This window comes from Lathamus discolor, chromosome 11 (assembly GCF_037157495.1).
Source record: "Lathamus discolor isolate bLatDis1 chromosome 11, bLatDis1.hap1, whole genome shotgun sequence".
NCBI lineage: Eukaryota > Metazoa > Chordata > Aves > Psittaciformes > Psittacidae > Lathamus > Lathamus discolor.
Window position 1 is genome coordinate 13,011,564 of NC_088894.1, and position 25,493 is coordinate 13,037,056.

General features: G+C 50.5%; 1 long non-coding RNA gene across 1 annotated transcript; it reads right to left on the reverse strand.

Annotated features, from left to right (window-relative positions):
* Positions 1–5,010: 5,010 nt before the first annotated feature.
* Positions 5,011–25,430, reverse strand: LOC136020380 (uncharacterized). The gene is made up of 3 exons (XR_010615319.1): positions 25,270–25,430; positions 6,385–6,537; positions 5,011–5,576 (listed from the first exon to the last, which is right to left on the reverse strand). It is a non-coding gene; the product is annotated as an uncharacterized LOC136020380 (long non-coding RNA).
* Between the last annotated feature and the right edge of the window lie 63 nt (positions 25,431–25,493).

The following is a 25,493-nucleotide window of genomic DNA, read 5'->3' on the forward strand; positions in this document are numbered from 1 at the left end:
GTTCTTGAGCATCCGTTGGTCACCACCCCTGTGGAGGCACAGCCACCTCCTCAGCACTGGGATACAGCACTGGGATACAGCATTGAGATACAGCTGCCTCCTCCAGCACTGGGATACAGCACTGGGATACAGCATTGAGATACAGCCACCTCCTCAGCACTGGGATACAGCACTGGGATACAGCACTGAGATACAGCCACCTCCTCCAGCACTGGGATACAGCACTGGGATACAGCATTGAGATACAGCCACCTCCTCCAGCACTGGGATACAGCACTGGGATACAGCATTGAGATACAGCCACCTCCTCCAGCACTGGGATACAGCACTGGGATACAGCATTGAGATACAGCCACCTCCTCCAGCACTGGGATACAGCACTGGGATACAGCACTGGGATACAGTACTGGGATACAGCACTGGGATACAGCACTGGGATACAGTGACCTCCTCCAGCAATGGGATACAGCATTGAGATACAGCCGCCTCCTCCAGCACTGGGATACAGCACTGGGATACAGCACTGGGATACAGCACTGGGATACAGTACTGCGATACAGGCACCTCCCCCAGCACTGGGATACAGCACTGGGATACAGCACTGGGATACAGCATTGAGATACAGCTGCCTCCTCCAGCACTGGGATACAGCACTGGGATACAGCATTGAGATACAGCTGCCTCCTCCAGCACTGGGATACAGCACTGGGATACAGCCACCTCCTCCAGCACTGGGATACAGCATTGCGATACAGCCGCCTCCTCCAGCAATGGGATACAGCACTGGGATACAGCATTGAGATACAGCTGCCTCCTCCAGCACTGGGATACAGCACTGGGATACAGCTGCCTCCTCCAGCAATGGGATACAGCATTGCGATACAGCCGCCTCCTCCAGCAATGGGATACAGCACTGGGATACAGCTGCCTCCTCCAGCAATGGGATACAGCACTGGGATACAGCTGCCTCCTCCAGCAATGGGATACAGCACTGGGGTACAGCTGCCTCCTCCAGCAATGGGATACAGCACTGGGGTACAGCCACTTCCTTCGGCAGTTCACCAAGAGCTGCTTTGAACCCTCTGCCAACATGAGCATCTCACTGATTTATTAATAAGGGTGTTCAAAAACACATGTTCATGAGCTCTATGAAATAGACTTTAGCTTCTGCTGATTACTCATGTTTTACATCACGCTGATGTTTTCTAGATGCGTTTCAATCAATACAATAGCTTTTTAGCACACATTACTGCTCGCCTTTGGCCAACCAACCATCACAGCTCTTTTCAAGTGCCCATTTGCACCAAACTAACCCCAAAGATGCATCTCATCTCCTTTGACTGCCACCTGAGCTTACACCAACATTCCCATTTCGGTTTCAAAATGCCTTGCACACTCAAGCTTCATTTCTGAGTGCTTCAGACAAGATGCTGGCTGTGTTGTGTCGTTCATGTCAGTTATTCTGTCGCAAGCACAGCATCAATATTCAGGCTTACTCTTTTCCCCAGCCTCGGTGCAAGCCTACACTACAAGTCTTGCATTAAGGCAGCTCAACGAGGTAAACACAGGCGGTAAGCTAGAAGCAGAGGAAATATTTTGGGCGAGCACACGTGGAGCTGTGCACTGCGGTGCTTTCACTGCTGCGGTGGTTTCACATGGTGGCTGTTTCCAGGTCAGCTCAAATTTGGCCCCAAGACCTGCTTTCATCTCCTTCCCCCAGCACAGGCATGCTAACCTATGCTCATCTACTGCACGCAAGGTTTCTCCCGTGAAGCAACTGTTACGGTATCTACATGACCTTTAGAACAACAGTAGCAATAGAGATACGCTATTTCACTTTGGATCACTTCTTTGGAGATCCACCAATCCTTAAGTTTTGCCATTACAGTGATATGTGGCAAATGGCTCTGCTCCTGAAGCAGCATAATTGCCCTTTGGATCATCATGCCAACCAGTCAAGCCAAACCCAGCCATCCTTGCCACCAACTATGGTCTTAATGCTCCAGCTGCACTTTCAGTATTTAGGTCATTCTGTCCAAACCCACAATTCCACTTCTGGCTGGAAGGGCACCCAGCGCTCTGCGCGTTTTAAAGGACCATTCTTTGTTGGTAGTAAAGCGCACACTGTTAAATAACACAGCTGTTGTCTTCATTTGTTCAGTAGTAAAATGAAAGCGAATGTTAATGTAATGAAGGGAGGGGGAAGGGACCATCTTCTGCTGACGTTGCTTCCACTCGCACACTATGAACCAGCTTTCCATGTCCACTGTTTCTGGGTTTAGATGCTGACTTGGGTGAATTCCTCTGGGCATACCCCAGCCACAGCTTTGGAGCCTGCTGGCACGTGTTCAAACACAGCAGCCCACTCTGACAGTGGTGACAGCCCAAGGACAGGGGCATTCCTCCTCCCGTACACCCTTTTCCACACAGGCCAGCCCAGCCCAGCCCACACTGCTTTTCCCACCAAGCTGCTTTGCTGCAGCCTCTGGTCACAGCCAGGTGGGACATGTGGACCCTCCACATCTAAGTGCCTTTGAGCCTTGCTGAGCAGAGAGGTGTAAAGGACCAGGGATGAGACGGAAGGGTGCTTTGCCAGCAGGAACAGCTTAGCAAGATGTGGTGCTTTCAAGCAGTACCTGTGCCACCAGGTCTTAAGACACAGAGGGAAGAGACCTTCTACCTTTGCACAGCACATGGACAATATGGGGGATACATTAATGATACCTTTACTCCATGAAGACAGTGGAAAGCAAATTCATCTCCATTGCTGCTGGGGGGCTCTCAGCTTGGGGGAAGCTCCATTGCCCCAGACATGCTGAGGGTGTGAGCTGCAGCGTGCGGTGCTTGCCTTTACCCATCACTGTGTTCTGCTCAGCGGCTGCCTCTGCCTGCTGTAGTGAAGCAGCAGGCTCCTACGGGCCTTTTCTCCTGCATTTGTTCTGCTCTCCACGCAGGCTCTGGCTTCATTTCCTCTGTCGGTGCTGTACAAGGCTCCTCGCTGGGACAGCAATAGCTGTGCATTAGCAGCTCCTACCTCCCGGCCAGGACTACCTGCTGCCACCATCATTGCTCGCCTGGCCTGGGAGAGGGTTTGAGGGCGGATGTAAGAGGGGAGAGGAGAGGGTCAAAGGTACTGCCCATGCTTAACACAAGACATCTCTTCTTTCTAGAGGCAACACGTCAAGCTAAATTGAAGATACTAAGCGTAATTGCAGTTTGCTTTAGCAAAACACACTCTCAGGTGTCTGCGAGAGACGTTCAAGCACTGAGTGTTCCTGATCCAAAGATTAGCACATTTGTGGGATGAGAGCTTCATCCCACCCCCGATGTGAGCTTTTCCACTAGCTTCAATGGGCGCTCCAGGGCTGGGAAATGGACCCATAACCTGGAATCCCCGTGGAGGGGTTAACCCATTGCTGGAGACACAGGTGAACAGAACGGCAGCACAGTCCCTCCAAGGGGAGCAGGAAGACCAAGAAGGGCTCCCCAAGACAGGAGCACTTGCCGTTAGCCTGTGCACCACACAAACCATTGGCTTCAGTGGGAATGACCTGGTTAGTAAATGGCAAGAGCTCCTGCAAACCCAACCAGAGTCTCTGTCAGCAGGGAAGAAAGAGATGGCTGCCAGACAATGGCTTGGAGCTGAGGTGAAATTAAGAAACAGAAAACGTAAGGTGAGCAGCAGGAAGCATTTCCCAGGGTGAGATCTGTCTGGAATAATCCCTCCAGGGAAACGGGGGCAGGTCCAACCCCTCAGAAATATAGACTAAATAAAGCACAAGACAATGCAGAGGAACTTATCTGCAGTGCCTTTTCCAGTGTGATGAGGAAAGGAGCCTGGAGGAGGACATTCCTCCTGCACTGCCTTCTGCAACACTGAAGGAAGCCTGCGGTTCAGACTTGCACTACACTGCCACAAGTCAAGAGGGAATTGGAGCTGATGGCAGTGTTGGGACACAGATCTGTCCCCTGTGGCCAGGACAGCCCTGTGGGGCACAGGCAGTGGGACACAGGGTGCTCTGTCCCTGCGGTGTCCATGCACAGGCTGGGCTTTGCCTCCTTCACCTCAGCCCCAGAGGTGTGCGATGGTCTCCAACACCCTGTGAGGAGCCAGGGAGCAGGGTCCAAGCACTGCAGGTACCTCATGGTGCAGAGGCAGCAAGGGGACACAGGGCCACCAACACTGGTGACCTGCTGACCTGGAAGGCATGGACCCACCGGGGGGGATAACCTGGGAAACTGATGAACACAGCAGAGACCCAGCCATGGTGGCATGGAGTGTGATGGGGGGAGAGAAAGCAGCTCAGATTTTAGCACAGATGAATGAGGTGCTGAGGGAGCACGGAGATGGTGGCATGAGCAGGACCAGGACCATGAGCGTGCCCCAGCTGTGGTGATCTACAGCCTGGCAATGCTAAAGGAGGGGGAAACTGCCTGGTCTCTGCCCAGATCTGCAATCCTAGGAAGAGAGAGGGTCCAGCCCATTTCACCAGCCAGTCCTTGCACCGGTCTGGGGCTCTGTGCCCAGAAGGAGCAGAACTGAAGCACCGGTGATGGCTGGCACAGCTTCTTGTTTCCCACTTCTCTTCCAGCTCTTCTTGTCGAGGGAGAGTGAAAAGACATCAAGATGAGCATTGCTGAACTTTCAAACTCTCAGGGGCCTTAACACAAACTGGTTCACCTGCCCAACATGTAGCCTGAACCCATGTTTCCAGTTAGAGCAAAGAATTTACTTTGGCATTGGTTATCTGTTGAAAATAAAACTGAGCTGAGGGCAGGATGCTGTCTTTAGCTAGTCAGAGATGACTAATTGTTACACTCATTTTCTAAAGGTTACCATATACAGAAAAGCAATTAGACAGAGATTAAAACAAGTTCAGAAACCTGATTCATTCTGAAACTATGGCAAACCCAAATGTTGTACTATTTCTGATTTTTAATGACCTCAGGAACATTGTATTTACTTAGATGTCAAACGCAATTCTGAAAGCAGAGATTAAATAGATTCCATGCTTTTTTGCATTTTTATTTATGTTTCTCTTAGCATAGTACAATGCACAAATCTCAGCGCTGATTCCATCAGTGGAGCTGTGCACGGAGACAGGATCCCGGTTAACCCCCGTGTGCCTGCGCTCCTTGGAGACACCCAGCTCCCGCCAGCAGCACTGGCGCAGCCCTGGATGTGGGCAGGCACCAGAGCAGTGGTGCCCATGAGACACCGCGAGGGCACCGAGAGAGCTGTGCTCTGCGGCGCAGGGGGAAGTGGGTGGTGCTGGCGGAGCTGCTGCTTGCTCTGGCCCCAACACAACCCCCCCCCGAGCCCTGCCCTGGGGGGCTTTTCTCACGTGGGTCCAGGATGGGGTTACAGCTCCATTGGCTCCGGTGCTGGCCCCAGGCTCCGGTGCTCCCAAGCTGGAGGGATCCTGAGGAGTGTGGACCATGGCAGGACACTGGAGGAGGACGAAGAGGCAATTGCCATGCTGGTTCTCCTGTGATAACGCAGCTCTTTGCTCCATCCATGTGACACAGTGACAATCAGAAGCTCTTTGCTCACAGAAGCATCACCATGGCAGATCCTGCAAGAGGATGGACATTAATTAAGGTGTCACAAGCATCCTCCACATGCTGCTTGGGCTCCTGCCCCCCTGCCAGAGCAGCAGATGTCCCTGGGATCTCCACCAAAGCTGTGCACTGGTCAGCACAAGGAGCCCTGTGTGGTGCCCAGCAAAGCTCCCTTGAGAGACGCAGCCATCCTGGCAGGACAGCTCCAGGGATCAATAGGAGGATGCTGCACGCAGCCATGGGGATGCCAGGATGGCCATGCCAGGTACTATGAGCTGCACAGAGCACAGGGCAGTGGTTTTCCTCCCTCCTTGACCCTCCTCTCGCTGCACTGCATGGAAATCCCACAGGAAACAGCAGCTCATTCAGCCTCACATTCCCAGCTGAACATCCCAGGTTAAACAAACTGCCTGCTCCCTTGAGGACTGACCAGCAGAGCTGCAGGCACCGGCCTGGCACCGGAGCTGTCCTGTTCCAACCTACATCAGACTTCAACAAGACTCAGAGTTCCAGCCAGCTCAGAGCCTGCCACCCCTCTGGTGATGGCTCAGTGCTCCAGGGACACACAGCAAGGGGGGGTCTCCCTCTCAGCCCTCCTGAGTGGCTTTTCTGCTGCTTTTCAGCAGTTCCTCTGAGCCCAGGTCACTTGGGGTGGTTGTGACCCAGGAGTGCTGGCACTGGGGTACATCAGATCCCTGGTCAGCTCTGCCGGTAGCTGCTCTGGAGAATGGGATAAGTGAAAATGTTCAGGTTTAAGCAAGCAGGAGAATCCCCGATTTGAAAACAGATGGAAGTTCCACTTGGGATATCATGCACACTTGCCTCATTCTTGCTTTTTTGGTGTCTGCCTGTGACCACAGGGATGGACCCTCAGTCTCAACCTGAAGTGGACATTCCTGGGACCTTAACCTGCTTCAGGTCATGTTGAGGTAGATCTCAGCTTTTCCAGGTTGGGAACACGAGTGCAAGTATTACCTATGGAGCAGAAAGAAAAGATTTCAGAAGGATGCTGGGGAAAACATCTTGGTTTTGTTTCTTGTTTTCACTTCTGCTCCACAGGGTAAAAACCAGGAAAAGATACAAAGGATACTTAGGACTGAGTATTTGGGTTTGGGCTTCTAACAGGACCTGAAGCCATCCCTACTCCTGAATCTCACTGCTTTCCCAGACCAGCCAGAGCAGGGAAGCTGTTACACCCGGGAGGAGCACTCTGCTCTCATTCTCCATCTCCAAAAGATAAAAGCAGCCAAGCAATAAACAAGGTTCTAAAAAACATCAACTGTACAAGAAGAGTTCCCAAAACACAGCTGCATTATCGAGGAGCTCTCACAGCAAAGCGCTCCCTCCTCACTGCTCTTCCAGCCCCGCTTCCCACCCCAGAGCCCTCCCCAGCTCTCCCCTCATCTCCCTGTTGCTACCCCTGATGAGTCTGGGGCTTGCAAACAATTGGAGGTAAAAGGGACCCGTTTCAGAACTGATTTCAACTTCACTTTGACATGCACTAAGCAAAGGTTCTGCTGTTATTGAACCAAAATGATCTCGCATGGTGAAAGGTGCCGCAATTTGCTGCTGCTACGGCAGACGTCAAGGTGAAAACTTCTGCGCAACAACACCAAGCAGTCCATCTTTAGTTAAACGAAGCATTGCAATGGTCTATTTTGCTCAGAAATTGATTTTACTTTCCAGGGCCATCCCAAACTCACCACCTGCAGCTCAGACAGAGGAGCGGGCAGGCAGCTATTTGCCATCCCCAGCCTGGAGCTCTGCTGCTGCAGCCTGGTGTCCAGTGGCAGTGGCGTGGGGAGGGGAAGCTGTGGGACCTGCTCTGCCACCGCAGTGTCCCAGCAGTCCCCTAGGAGAGGGCTGGCTCCCGGTGGGATGGATGTGCTGCCTGGAGAAGAGGATGCTACGGCTGCATTGCACCCTGGACACGCAGCAGGTCCCAGGCAGGACCATGCCCAAGCCATCAGGGTGCAGCAGGATTCGGGAAGAAGTTGCCAGGATTGTGCGGGACCCCTCCCTGGGAAGGGTTCACCCATCCCCGCGGGATGCCAGCAGCGAGCGGCCGCCCCTCCTGCCCCGGCCAGCACCCCGTGTCCATCCAGAACTCATCCTGCGGGAAGCGATGTGATCCCAACAGGCGTTATCAATCAGCGCAGCGGCCTCTTTAATTCAAGGTGCACACTGGCCTCTAGTGGTGCACGACCAAATCCTTGTGACATGAACTCTGGAGCTGACACAGGGATGGGGGACAGCATGGATAGTATAAGTGATACCTATATAGATATATACATACATATATATGTCTGTTTGTCATGTACTTATATATACACAAATATATATGACCTGCTAGTCTATTCATGTCATACTTAACACCCTCGCATGCAATCTCTCATCACTTTCAAGTGCCTGAGTTTCCTCATTGCTCCTATCTGGCAGAAACAAAGGAGTTCCCTATGAAATGGAGCAGTGGAAGGAAAAGGAAAAGTAAAATTAGAAAAAGAAAAGGAAAATTAGAAAAAGAGAAAAGAGAAAAGAGAAAAGAGAAAAGAGAAAAGAGAAAAGAAAAGAAAAGAAAAGAAAAGAAAAGAAAAGAAAAGAAAAGAAAAGAAAAGAAAAGAAAAGAAAAGAAAAGAAAAGAAAAGAAAAGAAAAGAAAAGAAAAGAAAAGAAAAAAGAAAAGAAAAGAAAAGGAAGAAAGAAAAGAAAAAAGAGAGAAAAAAGAGAGAAAAAGGGAGAAAAGGAAGAGAAAAAGAACCTTTAAGGTCCCTTCAGGCCAAACCACTCTGGGATTCTATGCTTCCCTTTCCACCCACCCTTCAAGGGGGCTGTGCAAGGAGGGTGTTGGGGGTGCTGGGTTTTCACTCCAAAGCAAAGCTGAGTCACTGCAGCTGTGCACACATCTGGCCCCAGGAGGCTCAGCCAGGGACACCCCACAGCTACTGATTTCTACCCTTCCACCAAGCAGGGAATTAGGAACAGAAACACAGCCCTGGCCCTTCTGCTATGCAGACAGCACAGACCCACCAGCCTGGCTTACCTAGGGCTCATCCCTGCAGCACTGTTGTAGTGAGCATGGACAGTTCATACAGCCAAAAACGCTGGTCTTGGAATAGTTCTGTTTCATCCCTACGTGAGCAGGACCAGAAGAGCCACAAAGCCTTGGAGGTGCCACCAAGAGGCACAACACCATGAGATGCCCCCAGCCCCGCTTCCAGCTGTCGTCATGCTTGTAGGAACTTCCCACCTTCAAGCCTTTGGGCAAGTGTGCTTGCAATTAGTCCTCAGCTCTCACAGCTCTGTGAGGGCTCACAGGCAGATGGCACAAAGACAAACAGGCAGCTGGCATGACTGCAGCACGAAACCAGGCAAGAATGGGATGTGTGGAGTCTGAGAGCTTTACAGAAGGGGCTCAGTGCAGCCACACTAGGGAGGGACATGGACCATGGCCCCAGGCTTGTCTCCTACCAGTGGTGTTCAGGAAGGACTGATGGAGATGAGAGGACAGGAGGACAAGGGCCAGGCAGACAGATACACCAGGAAATAGGCTCTGGAAAACACAAAGAAATAGCAGCCTCACTGCAGAGAGCCACAGGATCTCCAAGACAGGGCATGGGCCGGAGCAGACACAGGGAGAGATTTTCTCTGGCCCTGGAAGCATATGGGCTGAGAAGCCAAAACGGCAGAGAGAGGGTCACCATGGAGGATCTGACCCCACCATTCGTTCCCTTTCTAATGCAAGAAGCAGATTTGAGCTCCCACCAGCCACATGTCATAAACATTTCTACTTAGCAGCCAACACAAAGTCCTCGCTCCAGGCTCACAAGGACACGTTCCCCCCACTCCAAGGGAAACAGGGTCAAAAAATCCAATCAGAAAATGTTTTGACTCCCTTTGAAACACTTTGACTTCCACTGCCGAAACTCCCACGGGTGCCTGGCCAGTATTTGCTATTGAAAACAGCTTCTGTGCCTTTGTAGTTTGAATTCTGGCAGGCAGGTGCTATCTCAGAACAGCAATGCGAAGGTTTTGCTTTGGAGATTCTGAACTGATTCTTTTCCCCCTCTTTCTTTTCTTTTTTTGTCAACCACCAAGTGAAGCATTTTGTTTAAAAAATGCCTAAACAAAATATTTTGACATTTTCAAAATGTTCTCCTGTTCCCTTTAGCCAAAACATGTTGCTGTATTCAAAGCAAATTCACAGATCCCTCCAGCCCTTCCAAAACGCCCTGGGTTTGCTGAATTCCATGTGAATGAAGGGATGCTCATCCAGCCACGCAGGTTGAATGAGGGGTAGGGAGGATGGGGGGAACTGAGATGGGGTTTGAGGAGTAAGAGAGGGAAAAGTGAGGAGGGCAGAGACTTGTGGGGTACCAGGAGGATGGGGAGAAGCTGGGAGAGGGCGATGGGTTCCTGGCATGGAGAGGTGTTGGGGAGCTGAGCAGCTTCATGGATGCAGGTGATGGGTACCACGAGGGAGCACAGAGGGAGCATCCTGGATGCTGTTGGGCAGAGGAATGTGTCCAAAACGGGGCCAGACACCACTTTTGTGCCCATTGCCTGCTGGATGGCTGCTGGGTGGCAGAGGAAGGCCCATCCCTGCTGCCTAGTGTGCCATGCAGACACTTGGATGAATGCCATGGGCTGAGAGCCCCTTTCTCCTGACGCATCAACACCACTGTCAGGGAGCTCTGTGGAGAAGACAGGAGAAAAACAAACTACCCACAACTGAGAGCCTCCAATTACACCGCCGGTAAGGCAGCATGCCCTGTGCTGACACAGGGGCGGTGGCAGCAGCAGCAGCCAGGCAGGGAACAGGACCCGGCCACCAGCACTGTGGGAAGCTGCTCCCACCCCTCACCATACCTATGGGGGCACAACTGGGGCTGGAGGGAGGTTTCCTGCTCAGGGCAAGCAGAGGTGCAGCAGGCTGCGAGCTGTGGGGCTGCTGGTGTGGGGCCTAGAGAAAGCAAAGCTGCAGCCTGAATTCAAGAGAGAGGCAGCTGCAGAGATTTACCCTTCTGGGTCCCATCCAAACCTGCTTCAGCAAAGGCACAAGCATGGTACATACCATCGGCATAGCCAGCAGTGGGGTGACGGCTCATTTTGCCTGTATTTCCTGTTGTTTTACCGGAGTTACATGTGGATTTATAGGTGATTCACACGGTTTGTGGCCTTCCCAGACACTACATTACTGGGGACACTGGGTGGCCGCTATAATTAGTGATTAATTTCTTGAATCCAGTAGCACAACCATCACGTTACTCTGCCAAACCAGGTTCCAGTCAGCTATGAACAGACCATGGCTGGCCAGAGGAAAAGATGCATCTTTCACATTCCCCCGCAAGTGTCCCTGCTCTGCATAACACTGTAAAGACACATGATGGAAGGCTGCTGGAGGACCCCCAGATGCCCCATGTTCAAACCCATGACTGCCTTTCCAAGTTGTACTCCCATCACAGCTGATGCTGTCCTGTCCCAACACGCAGCACGCAGCACACAGCACACTGCACACAGCACATTCCTCCTCCCAGAGGCCACAAGGATGCTCAGGGGCTGGAGCACCTCCTGTACGGAGCCAGGCTGAGAACATTGGGGCTGTTCAGCCTGGAGAACAGAAGCTGCGTGGAGACCTCAGAGCAGCTTCCAGTGTCTGAAGGGGGCTACAAGGATGCCGGAGAGGGACTCTTCATCAAGGACTGTAGTGATAGGACAAGGGGTGATGGATTCAAGCTGAAACAGGGGAAGTTCAGGTTGGACATAAGGCAGAAGCTCTTCCCTGTGAGGGTGCTGAGGCACTGGCACAGGGTGCCCAGAGAAGCTGTGGCTGCCCCATCCCTGGCAGTGCTCAAGGCCAGGTTGGACACAGGGGCTTGGAGCAAGCTGCTCCAATGGAAGGGGTCCCTGCCTGTGGCAGGGGTTGGAGCTGGATGAACTTTAAGGTCCCTTCCAGCACAAACCAGTCTCTGATTCTATGATTCTATAACCACCTACATATGACCAGCATCCCCCACAGAAAATCAGTCCCTGGAGCCCTATGACAGAGAAAATCCTGGGTGAGCAACAGCAGGAAAAAGAGGATGCTGTGAGGAAGGCAGAAAAAGGACTTTGATGTTTTCAGCATCACCAGCAGCAGAGGATTTGGAAGCCCAGCATTTGGAGATGACCTCATCCCAGGATGGCTACAACGATAACCCAGACTGACACCAACAAAGAAAAGATTTGGAGAAACGTGATGAAATGTCTCAGGATGAAGACTGTTACCATCTCCTGAAGCATGGGGAAAGCTCCCTGTTGCCTAAACTAGATGAAGGCTCTGCAGAAAGCTCTTGGCCTTCCTCTGAGACTGATCATGAGAGAAGACACAACCAGGGGCTCACCCTGAGAGACTTTAAATGGACCCAGGTTTCAAACCCATGCAGAACAGCCTCTATCCCCTCCTTCCACCACCTTCCTGGGGCTATCTGGCACTATTGGTGCCTTCCGTGTAACCTAACATGGTGTGGGATCTGCTGGGGAGGACTCAGCAGCTCTCCATTGCGGCCATGCCATCACAACACCAGTTCCCCAACAGTTTATCCTCACATCGACAGCCCAAAGCTGCACAGATGGAAGATTTCAAGGGGAAATGATTTAGATAAGAGATTATCAGGTATACTTGGATGTCAGCTTATGGGCTTAATGCAGAATGATGAATCACCCATCCAAATACATATCATTTTCCCTGGAGGCACTGTCCTGTGAAATTTATTTCCCTCTGAAGGGCCTTGTAAATCATTTGTAACAAATAATCCACAGTATTGCCAACCCCATGTGTGCTGAAGTCTGGAGTCGTGTCAGGAGATGGCCTAAAAGTCCTGAGATCTTTCCTTTCTGGCAGTTTTAGGAGGTGGATCTTTGCTTTCTGACCCTTTGCCATCCAAACCCAGGCATCAAACTCCCTCACTGTATCTCTCCCTCTCCCTACACTGCTCCCTCTCACCCCGAACTTGGTGGTCCCCTCTCTTTCTGCCTCTCCCAGCTTCATTTCCATGCTCAGGCATGCCCCTTTCCATGCTCTTCAGTTATCTGCACCAGAAGCATCTTCACCCCCACCTCAGAGACAAACATGAACAAAGCCTGATGGGCAGAAGATTAGAGACTGGACTAGAGGTGCCTTCCAGTGCAGCAGATCCTTTGGCCACGTCCATGGCCAGCCCATGCTTTTGGAGCATCCATCTGTCCTTGAAACCAGGTTGATGGAGAAGACTCTTGTCAGCAGCTCTCTCTGGAGCAAGACAAGCTGAAGCAACAGGAGATGTCATGGGAAGTGGCTCATAGCAGGACCAGGACTCCTCACAACCAACCTCAGGGCCCTTAGGAGCTTTCTGCAACACTGGAGATGATGGGTGCTGTGACTGCAAATTCCATCCTTTCAGTGGACATTACAGGGAATGATTTGTGCCCAGCAAAGACTGCAGCGGTTTGCTGCCCCTGTCTGACCATCTCCTGTGATAGGAGCTCAGCCCTGTTGGATCCAGCGCTTACTGAGTGCGATGGGGCTCATTTTTCAGGGTTTTCACATTGCTCTTTAACCAAATGCAAGGGCCAAGTGTGGAATGGGAGAAAGCTCTGTACTTTCACTATGACACCTTCTGGTAATGAGCTATTTATTAAGGTTCATTTCTCCTTAAAGGAAACAAACCAAACCCAATCCCTTATCTCTCTCTCAGTGTTTAAGTTATGAGTAACACAGGAAGCTATTAGGCCATGAGACAGCAAATACACCCTGCTCAGGAGGCTGTGGGAGTAGGAGATACAGTGATAAAACCAAGATAGATCAAATCACTCCCATTTACCTAGAGCTTTCTGCAACTCTTGAAATGACATAGGGATCTAAAGCTGCTTTGTCTTTTTTATGAGAAAAGCAGCTATGATTTAGCAGTTTAATCACTTTTGTCACAAAGAAATGCAAAACAAAGCCCATCACCAGGATACAGATTTTTCAAAGCGGTGTTTTTTCCCCAGCAGTAAGGAATGATTTTGTCTTTAATTGACATTGCTGATACAGTGGCCAGGCTTCCATCAGCTCTCTGTCCCACTAAAGGCTTAGTAATAGTGCTCATGGCCAAAACCTGCTGACTTTGGGTGCTCAGCAGGTCTTCATAGGCAGCTTGGCTTGACAGTGATTTGGGATCAGCCACATAACAAAGAATTGCTTTAGCACCAGGCAGGATTTGGCTCACAGGGTTTTGCCTAGAGTGACTTCTGAATGACCATGTTCAACCTGGAGGGCTCGAGCCCTGGCTGCTGTAGCTCTCCTGCTCTTTTGCACTCCCAAGGAGCACAGAGGACCTGGCAGTTGGAATTCACTCCCATGTTCTGGTCTTGCAGGCTCCTCACTGCTCTGCCCACAGGCACTGGGGTGCAATGAATTTCTTAGGAAGAAAATGCAATAAAGTGATTATTTCCTTCGCCATTATAATCACAGCAGTGATTAAGCTCCTCACAAGCTTTGAGATCTTTGTCTTAGACCCTTTCCTATGCCTCTTCCTTGCTGGTCCTCCTCAGCACTTGGGAAAAGGCCATGGAGCACATAGGGGAATCCACCTCCTGGCCTTGGCCAGTGTGGATGGGAGGTGCAAAGCTATTACTGAGTGTATGTTAAGTGAGATTTCTCCACTGGTTGTGATACAGCTAAACTGGGACAAAAACCTTCTCATGGCAAAATAGCCATCCCTTCCCAGGCTCCAAAGCCTTCCCAAAGAAAGGGCCACCAGTTCATTATGATTTCATAATGCATCTTTCTCTCCCATGCATTAAAAATAGCTGTCACAGGATTCAAAGCTCCCACGTTGCTGCCAGCCCGGACCAGAGGGGTTATACCAGACCTGGAAGCTTTGTTTCCTCAGTAGCCTTTTTTAAACCCTATTTTTCACGTCAGATTTGCTGGCTTTGATGTATAACCGCATTCCCCAGTGTCAGGCCGTGGCAGGGCACTAAAAGCTCTTGCTGTGTTGGATGCTGGACTCCTGGCCAGCAAGACACAAGACAAAGACTGAAAAGGAAAAAGTTATCATGGGGCTTTTGAGACAAAGTCTCCCTCTGCCACTTCTCCTTAGGGAGCAATGGGAGTTTCCCACCTGGACACTGGCTTGGCTGGTCATCAACTCCCAAATCACTTACGCAGAGGCTCTGCATAGTCCTTAAGAGACTACGGACTATGGAGAGAGGCCCTTTCACAGAGCCTGCACCAGCATCCAGCCAGCCTTCACCAGGAGACATGCAGGTGCAGTGTCCCCATGTCCTACACTGGCTGCACATCTTCCTCTGCCCTTGAGGTGGGGAAAGGGAAGCTGCTAAAAAACATACGCAGGAGTCAGGGAGCTGAGGAAAGTTATCCAAAACCTTTCTTCAATGCATCCCACACCTCACTCAATGACAGCAGAGTAATCTGGTTGTCATTTCCAGTGAAAATCCATAGAAACCCTTGGGAAATCCCACCCTCTGGTACCAGTGTGGCAGAATGAACATCTCTGCCATCCCGTCACACCCTGTGTCTGCTGAGGGTACAAGCATATGGCTTGTTCATGGGCTGGCAGTGCCCGTGGTCAAGGGGACCTCTGCCCTGCCCTCTGCCCCATGTCCCAAAACACCCCTGATCTCACAGGAGCAGAGCTCTCACAGACCATAGCAAAGTCTGCAAGTCACAGAATCCCAGACTGGTTTGTGTTGGAAGGGACCTCAAAGCTCATCCAGTCCCAACCCCTGCCACGGGCAGGGACCCCTTCCACTGGAGCAGCTTGCTCCAAGCCCCTGTGTCCAACCTGGCTTTGAACACTGCCAGGGATGGGGCAGCCACAGCTTCAAATGAGCCCAAAGGGCAGGTTTCTGCAGCCACGAAGAGCTTACAGACATGTCATGTGAATGGAGAGGTGCTTCACTGCAGACAAGACATCCCTTTCTTGTTCCCTAACTTATTCTCTCCTCTTTTGATGGTAATCAGCAACATTGATTATATGTACCTTGGTATGTACAGCAAGACCCACAGGGCCTGATCATATGTCACATTGAGGCAGGAAAACAAGAGTGGTCCATTGTACAGTTGAAAATGAAGCTCAGTTCAGCAGTGGCTCATGGCATCAGGCCCTGCAACACCATCATCCAGAGACAGTTGGTGGCACAGCAGCAAACTGAGGTTGGAGGAGCCTGGCAGCAGCCATGCTTTTGATGGCGGAAACATGCAGAATCAGGGCTTTCTATTTTAGTAAGATCAGGCCAGGTGGAGCCAAATAAAAAGTCCTAATTGCTCTGGTTTGGCACCAACATGTCAAACTTGGCAACTTTCCTGTACTTTAGAAAGTGCAGATTTGTCAAAACTGGAATTTTTCCCTGCAATGTGCTAGGTTTTCTGAAATTTGGGTTGAAAAAGGTTTCTCTGGTCTGGGAAGAATAGCTGGTTAAAATCAGAGATGAAACAAAACCACCAGTGCTCAGGGACTCCTAGCAAGGAGACTGAAGGGGGCCTAGAAGGATGCAGGAGAGTGACTCGTCAGAGACTGCAGGGATAGGACAAGGGGTGATGGGTTCAAACTGAAACAGGGGAAGTTCAGGTTAGATATAAGGAAGAAGTTCTTTACTGTGAGGGTGCCGAGGCGCTGGCACAGGGTGTCCAGAGAAGCTGTGGCTGCCCCATCAAGTATTCAAGGCCAGGCTGGAGAGAGCCTTGGGAGATGTGGTCTAGTGTGAGATGTCCCTGCTCATGGTAGGGGGTAGGAACTGGATGATCTTAAGGTCCTTTCCAACCCAAACCAGTCTGGGATTCTATGATGACCAAGCTAGAGCTGGCTACTCCAGTAAATAAGCATTTACTCCCTCTAGTCACTCAGAGACCAGTGAGAGACTGGGAGACCCTCACCACCATGTGGGCTGGATGGGAGTGAGTCCCCCACGGATGTGGGGAAGGACCACAGATGGGTCTGGAAGGAGGCAGGACACAGCATGGGTGTGAAGGGAAGAGCCGGCCTGGCTACTGGCTGTGCTCAGGATTGAGAGGGATAAGTCTCACTTCTCATGAGAAATGTCACGAAGCCGCATTTCCACCACAGCCCATAGAGGGAACGTGGCTGTGCTCACAACCAGCACTGCAGAGCAGAGGAACCACTCCTCACCCACCGCTGGTGGTGTGTGCCTGGAGCACGAGCACCTCTGATTGCTATCGCTGCATCGCTCCACTTCCCAACACCACACTGCGATGACAGCAGTTATGAGATGAGCTGGCCCGTTCACCTCCATGGCACCCGCAGCAGCTCCTGCAGGCACCCTAGAGAGCCACAGGGCACTTCAGGGGCAAGCTGGATGCTCAGGTGATTCCAGCATCCACCCCGAAGTCATGACTGCAGCTCCCTTGGGGTGGCCAGACCCACAGGGCATGGCAAGACCCCAGGCTGGGCTGCTGCACCATTCAGTTGGTGCTCCCTGCCTGTAATGCTGCTCCACATCCACCCTGGCAAGCCCCAACTGGTGTGCAGGCAGTGCAGGCAGTACAGGTGCTCATGCCAGTGATGCTCGGCCACAACCAACCTTGTCCAAAAAGAAGAGCTAAGCACCATGGTAGTGCCTGGAGAAGGCTGTGATGTATCCTTAATTTCCAGTTTGAATTTCCACTTTGAATTCTGTTTGGCTAATCCTGAATTTCCATTTGCCAAGCTCCCAAGAGATTTGCTTTGCTTCTTAAAACCTCAGCTTGAAGCAATGCAGATCAGTTAAAAACCTCAGCTCTGAGTAAGAAAAATGTTGTGTTTTGAACACCAAGGGTAGCAAGAGGAAGTTTGAAAAGGTCTTTGACCCATTAACTCCCTGAACCAAGGAGGCAAACAGGTGGAGATAACACATTTTAAACCTCCTGATTTTGCAGCCCGGATTGCAGAGTCCTGCTGAGTCCTCAAACCTAACACAGGAATCATTTGTCATCTGCTCTAGGGACTAGTGAAGACCCTTGGTAGGGACTAGTAAGGACTCTTGGTAGGGACTAGTGAGGACTCCTGCAGAAGCCAGTTTGATCTTCTCTTGACTGTAGGTTAAAAGATCCCTCCCTAATGTGCAAAAGAAACCTCTGAGTGTTTCTCTCTGGATTTTTTTCTATATTTATAGAGCAGGGGGAAGTTTCATATTTTCCCTTTCCAGCTATGAAAACAGCCCTTTCACCTGTACACGTGTGTACAAACACAGAAAGTATATGTTGGTATAAGGTATTACCCACAAGGACTTGTTAGATTAAAAATCTATATAAGCTTCATCACCTGAATTTTACCTATATTTTACTTGGGTATCTACATTTTTCGAGGGAGTGATACAAGAAGATGTTCTCAAAATGCCTTTAAAACATCACGCATGGTTCAGTAAAGTCCTAACCCATTTCTAATGCTTAGCTCACAATGTTGTGTTACACCACAAAAAGAAAACAAGAAAGGGGAAAAGACAGGAAATGAGCCCTAACAACCAGATCTCACAATGAGCAAAAGTCAGCTCAGATCTGTTGGCAGAATCCCATCAAACCCAGTCCCAAAGCTGCAGTGTGGTTCTGTGGTAGGGTGGGACCTTGTTGTCGTTATTTGCTGGTTGGTACTCATCCAATTTTTGAGAAATCACAACTGAAAACATGAGATGCTCAAGCCACAGCACTGGTACGTTTGACAGTGAAAAGCAGATGGGGCACAAGCTGAAATGAGGACTTATGAGGACAACAACAAATCCATTATAAATGCACTGCACCCTCAAAATGCTGTAGGAAGGATACAAGAGAAGGTCCTGTCTATCTGTGGCATCCCCTACCCACTCTGAGCTGCAGGTAACCATGCCCTGATGGATGAGTGGCTGGGGTGTCCCGTTGCACCACTGCTGGTTTCTTCTTTGTACACTACCAAACAAACCAGTTGGGTTTACCAAGGACAAGAAGCTTGGAAGTAGGAGGTGATTTTGTCCTCTCAGTCACTCCCAGAGTGGATGTCCACCTCTGGAGCTCAGATTTCCTGCCATGCTGACATTAGTGGGAACCTGCTTTTGTTTTGGTGGAGCTGGAAGGTCATTGTAGGGAGTTTTGCACTGCAAAACTTTGCATTGTCTTCCCACCTGGAAGCCTGTCCTTTCAGAGTCCATTGCCACTGTGTCACCTCACTGCCTCAAAGGAGCTTCCCAGCTGGGGTGGTGAAGATTGCCTCAATACATGCATTTTGCCCCATGAAAGCAGAGCCAGCACTTGTCTTCCAGGCTCTCTAAAACATTAACAGAGGAGAAATAAATATCATCTTCAAATAAGGGAGGAAGGAGCCCTGCAGCCTGACTGATGCTGACATTTGAGGGTCCAGACAGCAGCAGCAGAACTGCCAGGAAAACAGTCCTCTGGTGACACAGATGCTGTTTGACCACTCAGAATAACTGTTAACAAAAAAGACACAGAGATTTCCTTAACAGTAATTCCCATGTTGGCAGCTTTGTCACCTGCCTGACTCCTCTGCAGTGCTGTGGTCACTCATCTGCCTTCAGCCAGCAGCAGAACGGGCTTTGCCCTGGAAGGAGAGACCAGAGCATCACAAGTGCGCACTGAAAGCGGTTGCCCTCCAGGGGCTCCCATAGTCCCAGGAGCTACCTATGTCTCACAGCACTGTCCACAGGGGTAGGAGCGCTCTGTGGACACAGACCAGGGACTTGGGTGCAAAACTGGTTTCTTCTCCCAAGGAACAAGTGAAAAGAGAAGAGGAAACAGCCTCAAGCTGCACCAAGGAAGGTTTAGATTGGATATTAGGAACAATTTCTTCTCCAGAGGGCGCTCAGGCATTGGAACAGGCTGCCCAGGGCAGTCCTGGAGTCACCATCCCTGCAAGTGTTCACATGCCATGGAGACGAGGCCTCAGTGCCATGGGTTAGTGGTGGCCGTGGCAATGCTTGGGAATGGGTGGATTTGATGTTCTTAGAGGTCTTTTCTAGCCTGGTTCATTCTGTGATTCTAAAACTGCCTTCGAAACAGCTCTGGTTGACCGCGGAGGGAGCGGGTGGTTAGCCACCAAACCCTGCTCTGAAAACTCACTGCCACTGAAAACATGCTTGATTTTTATCAATAATCCCAAACAACTGAAAACTGAAACTTTAGTTTTTAAAGCAAAGTGTTCATTCTTTCAGTTCTCTACACACTATCAAATGTTTGCCAGAGAGGTTTCAACACAAAGATCTTTGCCAGCCCATCGCTTTCTGGCTGGCATCTCTGTCCAGGCTGCTGAAGAAGTGGCCAGCTCCAGGCTGGTTCTCCCCATCAAAAGCTGTCCTTGTCCATGGCTTTGCCAGGCAGCAAAGGGGATGTCAAAACATCCCTATGGTCCTGCTGGGAGCTGCAGAGATGAGGCCTTAGGGCGACAGCCCATGGATGTGGAAGCAGCACCTAGATGCCGCAGGGTGCTGTGATGCAGGATGCTAGCCTGTGCCAGCCTGCTCCCCCTCACAGATCATCACAGTCCCCTGGGGGACTATCCTTTAGTGACTAAAGGAGTTATATGGGCGCAGCCTCCAGCCAGCACAGCACCAAGCCCAGGGGAGCAGCCACAGCCTTACTGGAGACCTTTGAGCAAGTTTTGGGCACTGGGTTTCTTTTCTCCTTAAAAACACATTCCTTGAATCTGTGGGTCTCCAAGGATCACAGCTTGTTTATCTGCACATTGCAGTCCCAAGCCTTCAGAGTTGCACAGGAATGGGCTGGGCTGTTTTCATGGTGATTTCTGTGTCAGAAATTAGCATTACCAAATATCAATGTAATTTCCACAGAACCTTTGAGGGTTTGCCAATTACCCCAAGCAGATTGAAACAATGCTACCAGGGAGCAGCTTACTACTTAACCCTGTCAAAAAGTAAGTCTAGGAACAGAAGGTAGCCACCATGGTTGTCACCTGCCTGCCTTAATGCATAGCATATATATGACATACTTTGTGTAGTGGTAATAAAGTAGCTTTAGGTTGAAAGCAAACAGAAAAAGGCAAAAAGGAGGTGAATGCTGGACAGAACCAGAATCACAGAACCACAGAACCAACCAGGTTGGAAAAGGTCTTCAAGATCATCAACTGTTAGCCCAGCACTGCCAAGGCCACCACTAAAAAGTGACTTCTCAGATCTGCTCTGGTGCATCTCTGTGTGATTCAAAATTCCCTTTTCCCAAACACAAGGGACATCCCTACAGAAGCTCCAAACCCACCCGCCCCTGGTCCTGCACCCCTTTCGCAGCAGTTACCAGTGCAGTTACACTCTCCTGGTCTCCTGCTTTGAGAAACAAACTCACCTCTGCTCTGACCTTTACTAACAGCAGGAGATCCTTGTGCAGTGGCAAGTTTCAGTGAATTTGCTTTACATGGTCATAAACTAAGGAATAAAGTGCCTCCTCTGTGTTTCCAGAGGGAGGGATTTCTCACTGCTTCTCTCCAGCTGTAATCAGCCCTTCTCACCAGATTCACCGTGTGAGTATGAAAGATGGGGATTCTCCCAGACATACAAGTCTTTTGAACTTCAAGGTCAAAATCAAACAAGGGTGCTGAGGCGCTGGCACAGGGTGCCCAGAGAAGCTGTGGCTGCCCCATCCCTGGCAGTGCTCAAGGCCAGGTTGGACACAGGGGCTTGGAGCAAGATGCTCCAGTGGAAGGGGTCCTTGCCCGTGGCCTGTCCCCTGTTGGCCAATCTGTATTCTACAGACACCAATCTTCTGAGCACCTCTAAATCTTCCTGGTAAAAATATATCAAAGCCACAATCCCCACAGGAAATCCAAGCTCAGATAAAGAAAATGAAGCCTCATTCACACACATGCGGCAGCTTTGGAATCTATCAATGTCAGGTAACATGGGTGCATAAATCCCCATACTAAAACCAAGTCACATTGATGCAAACTGGGTTTTATTTTTGCTTTCTCACTTGTCAAAATCCCAAAAGCAAGCCAGACTTGCATAAAGCATTCAAGCTCTATATAAAGCCACCATTCTTTGGGAATGCAGTGCAGACAGCTTCTGCATGGCCCTGTTCGGAAGAGACCTGGTCAGAACGGGAGACCTCACAGCATTCGTTCTCTGGTTGCTGCCTACCTACAGTTCCTGCAACTACATTAGTCCATTAGATAGATAGATAGATAGATAGATAGATAGATAGATAGATAGATAGATAGAGAAAGAAAAATCATTAAGAGGTTTAAAGAGACTCAGTTGAAGCCAGGGGCTTGAAACTAGATGATATTAAGGTCCTTTCCAACCCTAACTGTTCTATGAATCTATGCTGGAGTGATGTCCTGTCAGCTCTCCCTTTCTCATCTTTTGCTGTTGTTTCTGCCTGCTAAGTGCCTCCTTGGTGAGACCTCCCCTACTCATACTCTCTGCTGGGGGGAGCAGGGCTGTGGAGTGCTGGGACACCTCACCAGTCACCCCTAGGCAGCTGGGAGTCCATCTCTTCCCCGCTTCAATTGCAGCATGGCTAAAAATCACAGCACTGAAAGGAAAGCCACAAACCAGGCAGCCTGTCGGTTTGCTGTGTCTTCTCTTTAGCTGGATTTCTTTTCTCTTTTATTATGTTAGTCAGGTGCTAAACAAATAAAATCAATTCTGAAGTTATAAAAAGCAATTGGAAATGTCTAGTCTTTTAGAGTGAAATCTCGACTGAAGCAGCCCACAGCACTTGGAGGAAAATCAATCATCGTTTCCACCCTGCTATGTATGCTACTAAAATTAAGAATGGATGTTGGGCTGCAAAGGAAAATGATTTCAAGAGAACCACCTTAGCAACAGTTTTCAGTGTTCATAAACCTCCTGCTCACAGTTCCTCTCATCACAAACTCTCACATTCCACCATGAATTATAAATATTAATGGGCAATCTTCATTTACATACAGTTTCCATCTTAATGGCCATCAAAACTGCAAGCAGGGCAACAGCACCACTTATGGTAATAGCAAGTAGTAAACAAGTCCTCAGCCTAAAGTTATCATAAACCAAGTGTTGAACGCCTCTGTAATTACAACCTCTCCCACAGCCAAATGAAACTTGCTATTATTCTGCCACTACAGACACCCTGAAAAGCTGGAGTGGGGCAGATGAAGCAGCACTTGACTCTGATGCAGCCTAAAACATGCTCTCCCCCTGCATCTTCCATGATTTATTGCATCAAAGCCTATGTAACTTGTATATTATATGCACACCACAGTAATATTCCTCTAGCATGTGCCACAGCCACACTGAGAACCACCCTTTCTCCCAAACAATTTCCATGCCACCAGTTGTATTTGTGTTTATTAATGAAAACACAGGTGGTTGCCACACCACTACTTAGAAGCTGCTGCATCTCCTATGCTTAGGGACCTTGTAGCAGGTGCAGCAGCACAGACAAGGTGCTCTCCCCTCTGGACACAGGACAGACAGTTCCCCAGCCCTCAGTGATGGGGCTTGTGGTGGCAACACAAAGTCAGCTTGTTTCAGTGGGGCTTGCAATAAACCTGTGGCTATGTCAGGAGTTCGAGCAGCAAGTGATGGGGAGGAGGCAGCCCTGGCTGTCTCCCCAGTCCAGCCCAGGGTGCTCAACTGGAGCTGCCTGAAGTGCTCTCACAAACTGCACCCAGAAACTGCACCAAACACAGCCAACACAGTTCTGATCCTGTTGGCTATCCCAGGCACTGCTCAGTCCCTGCAGCAACAATTCCCAGAGTCCCAGCCTGGTTTGGGTTGGAAGGGAACTTAAAGCTCATCCAGCTCCAACCCCTGCCACGGACAGGGACACCTTCCACTGGAGCAGCTTGCTCCAAGCCCCTGTGTCCAACCTGGCCTTGAGCACTGCCAGGGATGGGGCAGCCACAGCTTCTCTGGGCTCCCTGTGCCAGCGCCTCAGCACCCTCACAGTAAAGAACTTCTGCCTAAGAGCTCATCTCAGTCTCCCCTCAGGCAGGTTCAAGCCATTCCCCTTGGCCTGTCCCTACAGGCCCTTGTCCAAAGCCCCTCTCCAGGTTTCCTGCAGCCCCTTTAGGCACTGGAGCTGCTCTAAGGTCTCCCCTTCAGGAGCCTTCTCTTCTCCAGGCTGCCCCAGCCCAGCTCTCTCAGCCTGGCTCCATAGGAGATAAACGATATTAAGAAAGATAAAAAGACAAATTCAGTCCCATTTACACCATCTTCTGCTCATCCCTTGGTCTGGTCTTTGCTATTCCTGGTCCTTGCAGGCTGACAAGAAGCTCTTTCATGATGAGCAGCCGATTTTGTTACACTTTGCTACATTCTTCTCCATGAAAATGTTTTTCAAATGCTTAGAGGGCGCATGCACTAATGACCGCACTTCAGTTAGTGCAATTAGTGCCTGTGATGTTGTCCCCATGGAGTCCCCTTCCTCCAATGCCATGATGCCAGGGAACAGACACCGTAGGGCTCTGCCTCTGTGTTGTCCTGGGTTTCTTTCCACTCATGCACTTTACCTGGTTAAAAATACTTGAGTCAACTTTTAGAATGCAATAAGTGACTTTGATAGAGCAGTTGCTGTTCCAGCCGATGGTAAATGACAGCGGTCTAGAACACTGTTAAATATCAGTCTGGAAAATAAACTTTAATAAAAAGCACTCCAGTAATGTACTGTGACAGCTTTTAGTGAAATCAGCTTCAAGAGGTTGATTTTCCCAGGAACACACTGAGATATACTCCAGCGGCCTTGAGCCACGGAATAAGCAAGCAGACAGCCTTATGATATATGACCCCAGAAACCTAAATTACAGCCGCAGCAAACGAACAATATGCTGAAATTACTCGGTGGCTGTTTATTGCTGCACAGAGCAGAGCTGCGGGCACACGGGGGAACACGAGTGCGCACTGACACCTAGTGGGACAGCCTCAGGAGAGGAACCGCAGGGTAAAAAGTGGGTTTTGTCATTAAACAACATCAACAGCCAGCCCTCCCAGTGCCAAATGCCAGCATGAAATGACAAAGCACTGGGTTATTTGCATCCCTTCCTCTCCTGTGAGCAAACTGGTTTAGTATTGATTCCTATACCCTGCACCTTTGCCACACAAGAGGACTGGCTTATTACTTCTTGTTTCTGCTCTCCATGATTCAGTCCCACCTCACTCCTCCTCCCCTACAGACATGCATGGAGAGAAAAGGAAGGATTCACTGTGGATCAGTTGCAGTCTATAGGTGCGGGTGTAGCAAGGGATGTGCCAATCACTCTGATGTTAAAACGGGACCTGCTGGCTCAAGAGCAGGGTGCTAAAATCAGTGTAATCACATGGGGAGCGTGAGCACGGAAATCCTCCCTGGCCTGAGTCACAGCGCTGATATCCCTGGGGCCTCACTGCTTTTGCAGGGAACAGGGCTGCTGCAAGCAGGGCTGCCTCAGAGCCCATCCTGCTGCGACACCGAGCACCACCAGAGGATGTGCAGCCCGCCTGCACTGCAGCGGGTGACAGCACCACACAGCTCCACGGGGCAGGCTCACTGCGTTTTCTGAAGCAGGTCTGGATGCACCACACAAAACTGGATTTAAGAGGGGAAGAAGACCATGAGGATGGTTTGTCAGGAGGGCAACCAACAGGCCAGAAACCTCCCAGCTGCTCCTCGAACATCCTGCGCCCCTTCCTGCCCCACTGCCAGAGAGGAATGCACAGGGATGGTGCCAGGAGCCATCTCCTCTTCCCTGGCAGCAGGCACCGCCGCTGGCACCACGTCACCACCACACACCTCACCACTACAGGAGCTCAGGTCCTTGTGCCTGTTCCCAGGTCCCACAGCGCCCGGTGCCCGCTGCTGCCCGCAGGCGGCCCCCGCGCCCGCCATGGGGAGAGCCGGTCACGCACACCGGTAAGGGCGACACCGCCACCGCGCACCTGCCCGCAGCCCGGGACGCGCCGGAAGAGGACCGAAGGCACTTCCGCCGGCGTGCGCATGCGCTGCCTGCCCCTAGA